Source organism: Dreissena polymorpha, chromosome 5 (genome assembly GCF_020536995.1).
Source record: "Dreissena polymorpha isolate Duluth1 chromosome 5, UMN_Dpol_1.0, whole genome shotgun sequence".
Taxonomy (NCBI): Eukaryota; Metazoa; Mollusca; class Bivalvia; order Myida; family Dreissenidae; genus Dreissena; species Dreissena polymorpha.
Window position 1 is genome coordinate 88,051,845 of NC_068359.1, and position 15,861 is coordinate 88,067,705.

Below are 15,861 nucleotides of genomic sequence, written 5' to 3' on the forward strand. Positions count from 1 at the left end.
TTATTCAATTTAACCATGATCCTCAACCATGATCTCCCTATAGACGATGAACAAAACTGCCGTTGTAAATTTGCTCATTAACAACACAGAAAAGGTCCAGAACCCGTGCATACAAAAACAAACAACAGCACATAATAAAGAAGTCATTAATTAAAACTAAAAATGTATTTAGTATATCATAACAAGCAAACTATCACTCATGACTAAGAAAAAATGTAAGAGTGACAAGTTTTGGTCAGTGAACAAACTAAATGACCCAAACAGTGACATGGACATGACGCATATAAACCGTGACCAGGGCATTATGCCGACCTCGACAGGACAGTGAGATGCATAGCTTGACAAATTCAATAAATGAACCTCGCTCTAAAAAAACGGGGTTTATGGCATTTTCTTTAAGAGTCGTTCCAGATTACCCCTTACAGTCCGCACAGGCTAAGCATCGAAGAAACTTTCCGCCTAAACTGGATTTTTGCAAACAAGAGAATTTCTTTAAACACAAATACCACAAAAGCGAAAAGTGTCGTCACTGATTAGCCTGTGTGGACTGCACATGTTTATCTGGGACGACACTCTACGCACATGCATTAAGCCCCGTTTTCCCAGAGCGAGGCTCAAGTGGTAGAGCGAATGAATGTTCAATGCATGTTTATTTTGGAAAATACTAAAAAAAACATGTACAAACGTATTGCCTATCCTACTTGTTATTATGTTCTTTAGCTTTGACTCAGATTTGCATGTTGCTCGCTTAATCAGGGTTGCTCGATCAAATAACAAAACGTTTAACAGAATATAGGATATGAATATAGTATAGAATAAATCGCTCATTTTCAGAAAATGCATATATATTCAGAAAATGCAGCACGCAATAACCGCACTTTTTAATATAATTTGACGAGGGTTTCCGGATGTAAATGTAACATTTGTCGCTACAATCGTTTTTTACGACAAGGCACGACTATACTGTGTATTTATGCTATGTACTTCTTGAAAAGTAAGAGCATTTAACAAGCGTCGTTATATGAGTTATTGAAGCCAGACGCTAAGAAATACGCGAGTTCATCATTGTTTCTTGTAATTTTTACACGTTGTTGTTATTGTGATTATTATTAGTGTTTTTAAATTATGATGCAATTTTTGTTTCACAACTTTTTTTAAACGTTGTTATTCTTGTTTCTATAGCAATATATTATGACTCATTCATTTTCATAAAATGCATACATTTTTCAGAAAATGCTGCACACAATAACCGCCATTCAAAGTAAAATTAGTGTTTGTTTTCTGGAGTAATACTTCTCCTGACCAGACCATGCTTGTCTGGAACTAGTATGGGTGCATATTGCATAACACTCAGTTTGGCATGACGCGGCTCATTTCATTTGATTTACAGCAGTAGAATCTCCATGGCAAATAATAACAAGAAACAACATATTTTCGATACTGAATGAAGTAGAAAACAGTTAACACACGCCCGACACGGTATGCACGGATCATCGTTAATTTAGGTTCGTAAATATCGATATTAATAACAACATAATATGATATCAGAACACTTTCTGCTCAATATGTTATGTACGTGCACAGTGAAGCTAGATAATAAGAGATAATGAGAGAAAATTGGCACTCACCGGATTTCTGATTATATTCGCCATCACCGCAAGCTGTTTACTAGTAATTTTACAATGTTTGAATATCGCATACACAGACGGTAAATGTCGTCTGCTTAAATTTCTTGCATAGCGTAGCCAGGCACAACGTCCGCGTTTAAAAATGAATGATTCCTCGCAGTCAAATCCAAGTTAAACGATGTTTATGATTTAAATTAGAAAGTTGTTTCTCTTTAATGTTTATCTCAAAACATGTATACAACGTTTACTTATGTAGAAATTGCACTGATTGTCATGCAATTAGAAAAAAATCACGTACTTTAAATCCTTCCAGATCTGAACGCAGTCTGTAAGGCAATGCCTTAGAAACGCCGGCTAGTTGAACGCCTGTGTCTGTCAAGTCTTGTGTGTTAACTGTTTAGGTTAATAAAAGCGGTATATTGCTGGTCATATATCCCCTTTCGAGTTATTGAAAGCGCGGAAATTGTATTGTGTCATGACAGATTTAAACAAAATGCATGAGACATAAATCGGTCTAACTGGTTCCTCTTTCATTCGTCTAAATAACTATCTTTTTATTTTAAGTCGTTAAGACTCATTAAAAAAAACATACGTGAAGCTACGCCTTAAGATAAAATACTTTAAATGATCTTGCGCGCCATGTTAAAAATCACATCCGGTTGCAATCTCCATGCAGAGTTGTCGTTCCTTGCTCTCACATAAATGAATGTAATGTAACCGTCGTGCATGAGATTGATCCGGTTGTTGATATTTGTTGTATTCTTATGTTGTTTCTGTATATTTATTTTTAAATTGTTGTTTAATTATCATGACGGGCATTATGTTTTGAAAATGTAAGGTGCACATGGTTCATTTTTTTTAGTGAATCGCCAATAAATTCCAAAGCTTTTGTTCGTTTTTTCGGGTAATGAAGTTTCAACGTATTGAACACCAATTTATTTTTAATTCTATATCTTATATGACACCTGTTTTGTTAAAGAAAATATTACCGTCGAGAGTTGACTCGCAGTATTTCTCGTGTTGGCATGTGATTATTCTAAAATTATTCTAAACTAACTTACCACTTACAATGCAACTTAAACTTGTAAGATCATTGATAGCGCATGACCCTGACCCTGACTTGCGTTTCGGTGATAGCATATTCAACGCCGTTGAGAGGACTGCCTTTGATTATTAGATCCCGATCGGTTTAAGTGACATGTAGGAAAAATAATTAGCGTCATAAATCCAGTTCAGACTAAGGCGAATAGTTTACCAGGGGTCGTATTCCAGAAATATCTTAAGTCATTTCTTAAATATTTTCACTTAAGTAAAAAATTACAATGTTTTGTATTTCTTTACTAAATAAGGAAACACATGTTTTTTTTGTTAAAATAACATTGGCATAATGATGTTATTTAAATGTATATATTGATGCCAATCTATTGCAATATGAAATGAAACACTTATGAAAATTTCCCAATTTAAGGATAAGAATAAAACTTACTTAAGATGCTTCTGGAATACGACCCCATGGTTGTAACAGAGTTGAATAACTAAAAAGGATGTCTTCTTAAACGCCTTGCTGAATACTCTCATTTCAGTCTCTACATTACTATGAAAGTTAAAGCGAAACATGTATATGAGCCTCTCTCTGGGAATACCGGGTTAAATGCAAGTGAGTACCGTTTCTACCTAGCTTAGCACGTGAAGTCCGCAGAGGCTAATCAGGGGAATGACACTTTCCGCCTAAACTAAATTTCCACTAAGAAGATACTTCATTCTACCGCACCATAAATTGTCATTTGCCATAAAAGCGGAAAGTGACGCCCCTGATTATATTGTGCAGACTGCATAGGCTAATCTGGAACGACGCTGTACGCACATGCATAAACCCGTGTTCCCAGTGCGAGGCCGATAAAAGTAATACAAAGACAACTCTGTCTCTATGGTTATTATCTTCCTTTTTAGGATAATCACATCCTGTTGTTTATATATGTTGTACTTGATATGTTGGGTTTCGCGGAAGTTTTAAACCTTCTTTTTATCTTTAATCGGACAGGATGTATTGAGCATGTTTAGTTAAAGATTTTCACTTCCTGGTATTTTTGTTAAGTTAAATGTTTTTGTAACTCAACTGTCTGGACATTATATTTGTTGTTTTTTGCGCTGATTTTTTAATGTTTTGGTTTCAGCATCAAACATATGTGGCATCAAAATAACTGCCGTTGAAATATGAAGCTGTATTACCTACTTATTTAATACAATACTGTCAGGAAAATGACGTTATTTTAGTGTTAAGTGCTACTTCATATGTTATCCTTTCGTTTTATTTTATCATTCACAATAAAAAGCCATTTTTAACCTTTATCTTTAACCCATTAATGACCACATTATTTTTTTTTTGCAATTTTATTAAAAACTGTAAGGAACTATATAATTATGCTATTAAACAACTTTATAATGATATTTACTATTGGAATATTATTGCTTTATGCAATTTTAGTCATGTCCCAAATTTGGGACGCTAGACACATACGATATCAATATTCATATATGTTCCATCTTTTAGTAATGACACATTTACTTCCAAATATGCATGAATGTATGTTTTTCTGCATGTTTATTACAATCCAATCACCTGTCTATGAATTGTGAAATATATATCTCCACTTATCACTGGCGATGAAATGCTATGAATCATCTGTCATGGAGTCCAACATGCAGATCCGGGTTGACTTTCCGCCACAAAAGGCACGCATTCTCTGTGTGTTATTTGGCGCTATGTAGTGGTCGCGCCTGTCTTGCCTGCCGGTACTCTGCGCATATTTCCTGCCTGACATCTAGAAGATCCATGGGTTGGTTCTGATATTTAGCGGACAACCTATACAGGACCCATGCATTTTGAACAACCATGTCCGGGTTAAACGCAAACAGTTCCCACCACCATTTGTTTATCCGAATACCAATTCTGTAGGTGTTGATATTTTGATCCATACGATCAACACCTCCTATACATCTGTTGTATTCCGCAATAACGTTTGGCTGTTGCACTTCTATAATGCTTCTTTCACGTTTTTACCAATGCTGGACCCTGTTTACTTGAGTGCTTTTGTGGCAGTTTGTGCCCATATATACAAGAATGCTGTCATTCCATTCCACAATCAGGGCCTGACCTTCAGCAAGAAGTTGGTTCCCTGTCAACTTGTTTATATTGCCCCGAGGTCTTCATCTACGCTATCCTCATCACTTTTTGTAGCATCTTCTGGTCCAGTCACGAACACATCAGCTTCTTGAAAGTCTGTATCATCTTGGAAGAAGATGCAACACATCATTAAGAGTGCTCCTGTTAACATAAATTTATATAAATGTAGTTGTAAAATAGTATTATTTGTTATTTTTACAGACTATACTAAATCTAAATTTTTACACATATGTGCCTAGCGTCCCATATTTGGGACATCATATTGATTAGTAAAAAGTCAAGGGAAAATAAGTAAATACTTATATTTCCATGAGTGTACATTATAAAAACACATATTTCAATATTACAAATCTATAATTTTGACTTTATTACAAAAATTGTATAATTTAGCATAAATAAATACATACCTTTTTTTAGAAATTGTCAGTCCAAGAAAATTTGCCCCTTGTTGTTAAATGCAGCCTTATGAATGCATGTAATATCTTTCTGTTTCATCTCTAATTGGTGTTACCTGATACAAAGGACTGATGGCACAGCCACACAACAGAGATAACTGTATATTTATTACGGAAATAATTAACACTGACCAGATTTCCTAGGTGTCCCAAATATGGGACGCTAGACATCAATGGTTTTAAGGGGCCTTTTCACAGATTTTGGCATTTTTTTAAACTTATTCATTAAATGCTTTATATTGATAAATGTAAACATTGGATCGTAAAAGCTCCAGTAAAAAATCAAGAATAAAATTAAACAAAGGAAAAGAACATTGCCCGGAGCAGGTTTCGAACCAGTGACCCCTGGAGTCCTGCCAGAGTCCTGAAGTAAAAACGCTTTAGCCTACTGAGCTATTCCGCCGAGTACACATACTTGACGTATTTTATACCTTATATAAGCAATTTTCGTAGTTTCATAAAATTTAGCGACAAAAACAGAACTCTCCAAATTATTCAATCGTTTCGAGTTGCAACGCTTATAATTTTTAGGTTTTAAAATCGTCAAAAGATGCATATAATGGCTATATTAGACCATGGTACATGTTCAGTATTACTGTTTCCACACAAATATCATAACTAAAACGAAAATTTGCGAATCTGAAACAACGTTTTTCAATTTTGTCAATTTACCAAAGCGTGAAAAGATCCATTTAAGAGAAGAAAGTGATAGGATACTAAGAAAACTGTAGACCAAAGGGACGACCTGTCGGGTCTTCATTCTCTGTAATTATATGGACATTTCAAACCAAATCATCTTACGCATTAAACGTTAATCTCCGAAATAAAAATGATAAAATGCAAAACCATAAAACTAACATATTCAAATTTGAGCAGAAAAATTGCTTTTTATGTGCATTCTCATAACACATATTTAAAGATACATGAAACAAATGCCTTCAAACGTACGCGATTCTGTTAGGGCCGTCACCTTTGCATGGATTGAGTTGGATAATGTCAATCGAAATTACGATGATAAAAATCGAGAAAAAGCGACAACACGATGACGATACGGCGGCAGAACGATGACAAAGACACGATTTTACAACAAAAATACACAATACAATTCAATACGATGATGGTAATGCGATATAATTTCGTATTATCACCATCGTACTCCCTCGCTATCGGCATCGTGGTGTCGTATTGTGGCGGTATAGCATTCATTTACGATTCAGATATAAATAATTATCGGTATAAATGGACGATAAATGGTTATAAGGGTCATGATAATTCTCTGCGAGCCCGGTATGTTGTGGGCTGCTATTATTAGCTCATACATGGGGAGTGACGTGCACTCTTTCACATTTTCTTCTGACGGTCTCGACGGCGACCTTTCTCTAGTGTTCCCTCGAGCACAGTCTTGAACAGTCAGTCGTGCAGTGATGACGTGTCCAGAACGAGCCAGCTTTCGTCCTTTGAAGGTCGCCATAAGGCGTTCTCGTTGGCAAACTATTGCTGCTATCGTATTACGGACGTACTCGATTGTCTTGTGCTTTAGGTAGGAGTTGCGGAGAAGTTGTCTTAAACACTTGTTATAAAGGCCTGGGTCCCGCGTTCTGCGCTCTTTTGAATCGACTAGATCTCGCAGCCAAACAATACGAGAAAGACTACGACGCACTTGCAATGTGATTGTCGGGAAAGCTAAAAGAGCAGCTTATCCACAATTTGCTTTATCTGGCAATCGCTTCAGTCGCCAATAAAGATCATATTCGGACCTTAGTTGCACTGCTGTCATCCTTGGACAACAGATTTTAGACGTTCATGCAGATTTATGCACTTGGTTTGTTTGTACTCTTTTCCATGGTCTTTGACTTCCCCATGCTGACACCTATACCTCATGCTCCTGCTCTATCGGAGAGTGCGTTGATGAGGTCTTCTAGTTCACTGCCGGTGCCAAACATGTCATCAGTCACTCACAAGTAATAACTCGGTCTCACACCGATATAGATGTTAGTGTGGTGGTTTAGATGGGTCTACTGTAATGATCGAGCTAATCGCAAATAAACTATGAAGAAAGTTTCCCGAACAATCATTGTTTTCGAGAATAATCGTTTATAAGTTAGGTAGCGAGATCCGAGAGTACGTGTTACCACTTATATTTGCCCTGCAGTTATAAATATTGGAAAAGTATGACATCAGCATTACTTTCAAAGCCGATGGTCATTTTTAAGGGCACAGTTCCCAATATATATGTTTAACGAGTCACCCAATACATATCTGAGACTGTTGTTCTCTCTCGATATATTATATGTATTTCCAATACAGCCTGCACAAGTAAATTTGTTTAAATAGTTTATGCAATGAAAACTTATTATTGACATTTTTTATGACAATGTATCGGTTCATTTAAACTATGTTCTGAACTAAAATATTTTAATCAGATACATCAAATTTGAGATAAACTGTCGTACAAATTCCACCAACGAAAAATGTGTTCACCACAACCTGCATTTGCTCAGTGGTAAACACATGTACTTGCATTCCGGAAGTGTACAATTACGCAGAAGTTCCTTTATTCAAGAAATAACCATTACTTATTTTTCGCGGATTTTAAAACACCATCGTATTTAAAATATTCATGTTATGGACTTATTATTATTCCAAACGCTTTGTTTATGTATTTTTAGAACTGATTATGTACAAACCATACGTCAACCATACGTAGCATTCCTATTGATACAAAGTCTACCGACGATGTAGATGAAGATACATGGCAATCGCCAATCACCGGCTCTGTAATTTTAAACATTATTTAAGTATTAACAAATGGTAAATCCAGTAGTATTGATGTAATTGGAGCCAAGAATTGTAAGAATACTTGTCACATATTTGCCCGTGTTATGTTATCGATTTAATTCAGGTCAAGGCACAGATGTTGTCCCCAACAGAAGGTGTAATAGCATTAAGGTCCAGGGGTCTATATAAGACAAATCGAAATATAGAGACATTTCTCTTTCTTTTTTTTTTCTTATCTTATTTTATATTCAAGATTTACTAAATTGGCCGAATGTTACACAATTTTAGTGTCCTAAGTAAACGTCTGAGCGGAGCATTCTTTTCGCGAACAATATTGCGAAATGCCCAGAAACATTAATTTATATAAACGAATAAACAATGTCTCACGATTTAGCGAATTTAAGTGCATATAACATCGAATCCAATGCAAACATAGTATTTATCTATATGAGGTTGTTATACACATCGCAACTATTTCTTGACTAACGAACACGTTAAACGTGCATGCAAATTAAAAAAATCAAGTAATATTATCAAATGCTGATAGTATTATTTTGGGAAATTTCAGTTATAATATTGTATATTTATGAATACATGCTTCAGCCAATTTTCATACAAACTGCATATACTTGAGGTTTAGATATGTCAGAAATTATTAAAAATAGTCATGTACTATAATGCATGTAGTGTGAAGGGGTAAATCAACAGATAATGCAATGAGCGTGAAGATGGTGGCATATTGTTCAGTGTATACCATACTTAACGCCTTAGATAAAGATATTGGTTTAAACAGATACCAAACAAATTGTTATATTGTGCTAAATAGTCAGGAGGATATACGGATTGTCAACTGGTCGGCTTCTGTACAAACGATCAATGTGGCTTTGGTGTCGTTTGATTTAGCCAGGGTATATTGAGATTATAAATGTGTACTCAAAACACCAATACAATAATAATAATAATGCGTTTCGATGATAAAAACAGAAAGCGTAATTAGTTGGTATCATTATTGCTTGCACGCAGCTGTCATCATCCGTACCAAAACAATAAGCAGTCGATAATAAGTATTAGCGTTCAAATCACTCACGTTAAATCATAATAAGCGGTCATTGCAGTTAGGGTTTGCGATCTAGTATCGTTCTTTGCAATCACGGTTAGAGTTCAACTACTTCACAACAAAATCACAATACGCGTTTAATGCAACACCAATTAGGACTTTAATCACACACACACACCCGCACACACAATCACATAAGGTGTTAATTACATTAAGGGTTAGTGTTGAAATATCTCAAACTAAATAACGATTTCCTTTCGTTATGATCAAGGTTAGCGTTCAAATAACTGACAAAACTAAATCACAGCAAGCGTTCATTGCAATCACGGATAGCGTTCAAATAACTTACACCAAATCACGTAAAGCGTTAACTGCACTCACGAGTATCATTCTAATGAACCAAACGTAATGTCAATAAATGTTCATTGACATTTCACGATGGGAGTTTAAATCACATGTTCATTGCAAACAACAGTTACATTCAAGCACAATAAACATATAAAATAAATCGAGTAAGTAAGTTGATATGTCGAAATACAGATATGTCTATGTTTTTATTTTCAACCGTACAACATCACTTGACGTGTCCTAGGAGCATACGGGATACGTCCTATTCCAATTTCATATCAGTCATTGTCAACTTTAGATGCCTTTACCTAAAATGTAATTACATACATATAAACATTAGGCAAACTAAGCAGTTATTCTCACAATACAAAACAACATAATCGTATTGGAAATACGTGTGAAAGATTGTTTCCTCCGCTGTTGAATAAAAATAAATGACATTGTTTAAATACTTGTGCAAGGTGACTCAACAAGCGTATCGGTTTGTAAATCGAGCTGTTTATTTAAAGTGTGTTACCTACACGAAACATGTGAAAGGTTGCTATTAATCGACAATAAAGTGACATAGACGTATCTGTTATACAGTGAGCAGATATCGTATTCATTAAAAATGTATATAACTTTATATTGTGAAACAATAAAAGGCAGTAAGGTTGTAGACCTTTTCTTGATGTGTTGTATGTTTCATGTCAAAAACTTATTGACAAATTATTGCAGGTTTTATTAAGTTTGATAATAATTTGTGGTACATTTACCTTAAATTGCTAATAGTCCATGAATAAAGTACACTTAAATATAAAATTGCAAGTATGACTTTGTTTAAGTACAATATTATTAAAATGTTATTATAAGACTACCAAAACCCGCGACAAAATGAAATTAGATGCGTGTTAATACGCAACATTTTTTGGGCGGAGCCGAATGTTGTGAAAATAGTTTTGGAAATTTCATGAAATTGTTCATTTCAATGCAAGTGCTTTAACACGCAAGCGTAAAACCAATTAGTAGTACGCCGTTTACTTTAAAGATCACGAAAGTGTTTACCTTAACTTAGTTTGAATTTAATTTACATTAAGTAGCAAAAGTGTGTCACTGTGTTTAAGTATACATATGTTGTCACATTATTTTAATGTTGATGATTAAGCTGATTTGGTGTGTTGACGTTACGGAAACGCAAAAAGTAAATAAATACCTGTTTTTGCGCGGAAAATAGGCGGGGTATAGATAACAATAGTTCTACAATGATGCAGGCAAATTATATGTTTATCAGACGCATCGGAACTCCAAACCGTTGGCTATTAGCACAATAACCAAAATTTAACCTGATTTTATTTCTAAATTATTACCTATTCGTTCATAAATGGGCTGACTATTTTCAGTTCCAAAATGCTGGTAATTTTCAAATCCAGTGGTTCTGCTAAAAGATACATGTAACAAAAATCGTACTATAAATAATTACGACACATATATTTGTTCCTAATATTATTAGTGATGGTTATACAAACATCCTCTGCACAATTGAGAAGATTTCTGAAAGATATATAACCGCGAATATGTGAAAGAACCTAAGTAGGATTGTGTTGTTCTCACCTTAACATTTATGATAGTTGATATTAAATCATTTTATCATTTTACCCCAAAATATGTAAATTTTGAGTAGAAAATGTGCTTTAAAAGTGGCACTGAAGTACATCATAATTCATGTGATTTGTTTTGACCCACTTGTAGACACTTATTCACTTACCCTGGTCAGTTGAAAACCTTTTCGCAGTTATGACAGTTTGTAAAAATTAAATACCGCAATACACGAGCACATGCTTGTAAAACAAAGTAACAGAAAGACGAAACACGGAAGTGGAATGCGAACAAAATTGTTTCGACAATTCCTTTTTATAATCGATAAAAATTCGGACAAACGGACGAAAGCGATCCAATCCATTTGAGAACTTAAACTTATTTAGAAATGTGGTAATTGTATTTTGCACCAATAGCTTCTGTAAGCTAAACTCAATAGAGTCTCGGGTACATACCTGTATGCCTGATTAGCGTATGCATCTGAAAAATAAATAAACTGTGAGTTAACGTATAATCAAAACAATTAACAGTTTAATAGCAATATATAGTAGAAGTATGAGCGTGTTAAGCCGTGTACTCGAGCTCGTATGTGCGAAGGATGAAGGAAGAGGAACTCATGCTGTTCAGATTTATCTGTCTTTTTCGCATTGTATGCAGTGTAATGCATGTCCATGTCATCAGATGGAGACGCTGAAACAATTAACTTTTATTGTTTAGATATAGTCAAAACACACCGGTATACACGAATAAAAACCCATGAACATACTCTCCATTTAAAGACAGTTATTTTATATGAAAAGGGATAATGTTTTTGTTTGAAGTATTTATAACATATCTTTCATTTTTATGCTCCCCCAAAATTTATAGTCGCCACTTCGTCTGTCCGTGCGTGTGTCCGTGTATCCGTCCGTCACTACCAAGAGGAGATGTGCATAATATCAGCCGGTTCTGGTCGGATGATTTTTCACAGAGTTATGGCCCTTTGAAATTTTCCATTAACTGTACATATAGTGCAATGCTTGTCCGGGCTATTTCTCAGCAACTAATGACCAGAATTCAATGAAACTTTATGGGAAGCTTCACTACCAAGAGATGTGCATATTATCAGCGGGTTCTGGTCGGATGATTTTTCACAGAGTTATGGCCCTCTATTTCTATAAAAAAAAATCTTGTCCCCCCAACTACTGTTCCCTCAAAACGTTTCCTTTTATGTGAATATATAGTGCAATATTGTAACAAAAAAAAACTTGTGAAGAGCATCACCCGTCTCCGACGGTTTCTTGTCTATATAGTTTTGATTTTTTTGTTGAAATTTGGTAAGTTAGTACATAATTATGCATTTTTAAAAAATAATTTGTACTAGCACTTCTATGTTGATAAAATACTGTCCCTATTTACAAACGGACTGTTTTTTTATATCACATATAATTGTCTGAGTAGCCTATCAAACCGTCCGAATGTTTGTTATTAGCTTTACTTAAAATAATTCAAAATTGCATGTCCTTTGATTTACCGTATATCGGCATACCTTGATAAGTGTATTGACATTGGTATTGCGCGGGTCTGCATGCATGTACATCTTAATTCTGAAGTAGAAACGTTTATAAAACAATGTGAACCCACCTGTCTTCACACATTTACAAATCAATCTGTATCGTCTTCTGATGACTAGAAATCCAACTATTATTATAATAATAACGCATCCGCACATAGTCCCGCCAATTTTGCCAGTAGTCTGTTGTCTTGTGGCTGGCTTTGAAAACGTTATCGTTAAACCATTATTCTGTCGCCGGGTTTATAAGAACTATAGTCGGTTTTAGTTTCAATCAAGTATCAATATGCTTGTATTGAGTTCATTGTCATGTTTCAAATTGTTTCTCAAAAGCTATTTACTTTTTTTTCAACACTGGGCTGGTCTTAAATAGATAAATATTTCCGCCCCGTGAGGCACGAATGCTATTATGCATATGGTTCTATACCTTATTTGAATTATCGCTTGACTAGATGATGGCATGTTCAAATAAACACATTTTCTGACGCAATGGTTTTCTAAACATTTCCGGGAATTAACAATGACACTTGATCAATTAAAGTGAACATTAAAGCACTTGTTTGAATTGATAGTTATCCATCAAAATATTACATCCAGACAATATGCCTAGCATATCAATATATTCTCTAGATAATATGGAAGAAACGTTATCAAAGATCGACACATGATGAATGTCGAAAGCTGAAACACTTTCAAACACGTCATGATGTACATTAATCCATATTGGCTCAATATCTGCATTTTTTGCTTGATGGTTATTAATGCTCGTATGAAAAATTTCTTTGTGAAAGCGACAAACTGATGTTAAATGACGCTATTATAATTGGTACCATTTATTATAATGAGGACACTATGACTGCTATCTGTAACCCCAGACCCAAGGTTGTAAATATAGCTGCCCTCCCAAGTTTCGAATGAACCAAGCGATAGCACAAAACTCTACACGAAAGCGGTGCCTGATTTGGACCACGTGTATAAACAGGCAACTGGTGAACATCGAGCTGAACACGTGATGTTATCAATAACTTGACCCTCTGTCAGTGTGTAGTTGAGAGTAGGTGGTGACAGCGAAACGGATTCGTGACCACCTTAAATTTAAGTAAACATTTGTCGTCGAATATTCATTTCTGTTTTGAGTCTGGACAATTTGTGGAGTGAAAGTTAATATTTTTTTTGTACATTTAGCACCTTTGTAAACGTATATTCATAAAATTCCGTATTATCTTTAATTAACTGAATCAAAGTAAAGCAACACTTATTTATTAAATGCGTATAACATTGTAGAAGATGAAAAGTAAAAAAAATCAAAACACATACTTCTTATCACAATGACGACAATCGGACTTTCGGTGGTTACATTCAACTCCGGATTTGATGCAGTGCAAGCGTAGCGTCCCTCTTCGCCCTTCTGGAGGGAGCCTAGTGACAGAACACTGTTGTGGTTGACAAGGATATCGGACTTTCTCCATTTCAACGTGCAACATGGGTAACAGGTGGCAGAACATCGAATGTCGGACATCAATTGTTCCTCATTACCAGGTGAACGACAACTGCGTCGTATAAACTGAAACTGTTTCAGGGCCATCTGTAAAACACGTTGTAATATAGCAAACAGACTCTTTTTCATATCTTCATGTTCGTTCATAAACGAAATAAAAGTAGTGGGATTCAAATGACCGATGAATAACTGATGTTCCGACCCTCCTAGTGCGATTATAGCTTGTCTGAACGCATTCTTAGTACTTTATAAATAAAACAGACGCACGATTATGTTCACAGTGAACTGTTTTAACCTTCTTTCATTTAGTTTAAGCCATTCGTATGATCGGCAATACCAAGTAAACTTTACTGGATGATGAAAACTAAATCATATTAGTTACCTTTATATTAATCAGAGATGTACAACTTTCGTTGAATGGTGCACACAGTATCACTACGAATGATGTACAGACAAATCTTAAGCAATTCTTTTATCAGAGCTTATTTCTACACATCTAATTAAAATCTCCACTGACTGACTGTTTACAATCTGCCCTGATGTAGGAGTCCTTGCAGCGCATTCATATATACCTGTGTCACCTCTCTTAACAGAACCGACTGACAATACATTAGTGTTTGTAATCACGGTATACGATCTTTTCCACGAGTAAGTACACTCAGGGACACATATGGCAGAGCACGTGATATCATGAAGTGTGTGTCCCTCGTTGAGTGTGTAGGACCACTGGTGAAATGTTGTAAGGTCCATCTGTAAACTTAAAACTATTCGTCACTATTCGACAAAAGATGAAAACAATGTAATGCCGTTTTGATCCTATAGCTTGCATCAACAAACTGTGAGATACACACAACAAATATAATATCAGCTTAAAGTGTCGAAATTATAACTTTTCTGGAACTCAATTGTTGTGCTTTCCGATAATAAATGTTTAATAATACATATTTTCCGTAAATAACATTATTGAATAAATGCTATAATGTGTATTAATTTGTTAGCATCAAACAAATCGTTGCAGGTTGCAGAATTTCGATCAAAATGTGGTTAAAAACGATAAATACACACGTTGCAGTTTTGTCAATAAAAAGGTGAATTATACATGAGAGATATGAACAGTTATAAAAAGTAAAAAAATGAATTACATGTATTCTAGTGAACAAAAAAATATAAACAAAGAAATATTCTAGCAGATTCTCAAATAATTCTTAAAATGGTTTTGTTCCCTTAACTAAATACAAGTAAGCATGTCGTAAAATAAAAATGCTTACTCATAATCATTTTTTACTTTAATTTAATGTCGAATGTATCATCCTGCATTGTATGGGAAATGAGTAACTTGCCCTAAATGTAAGTACACAAGCATTCAGATGATAATGCAGTTTTTGCTTTATAGATTTTCTTAGAAAACAACTTAAACAAAACGTCCACTTACATGCAATATCCGTCACAATAACGGCACTGCTGGCATTGGCTAGAGATCCTAAATTATTGGCAGTACGTACGTAGGTACCAGCCTCATTTATGTGAGCGGATCCAAGTTACACGACACTAGAATTGATGGCTTCAGTTCCCGACTTTGTCCACGAGGTACCACAACGTGCAGGATAACAGGTAGCAGAGCACGTTATGTCTGACATTATACTTCCTTCAGACGTAGAGTAGAAGAGCGTAGACGGATATAGTATTGCCGAGTCGGGACCGTCTGTAAAACAATATGACTTGTTTTACTATCTTATAAGTCATGTGCAATTTTGCTATCTGACATTTATTATTCCTTTGTTAAAAC

The 15,861-nt window shown here is 35.0% G+C and overlaps 1 long non-coding RNA gene across 1 annotated transcript; it reads right to left on the reverse strand.

Moving 5' to 3' along the window:
- Positions 1-9,331: 9,331 nt before the first annotated feature.
- LOC127832602 (uncharacterized) lies at positions 9,332-14,307 on the reverse strand. The gene is made up of 5 exons (XR_008026980.1): positions 13,895-14,307; positions 12,554-12,611; positions 11,481-11,505; positions 10,797-10,867; positions 9,332-9,758 (listed from the first exon to the last, which is right to left on the reverse strand). It is a non-coding gene; the product is annotated as an uncharacterized LOC127832602 (long non-coding RNA).
- Positions 14,308-15,861: the final 1,554 nt, after the last annotated feature.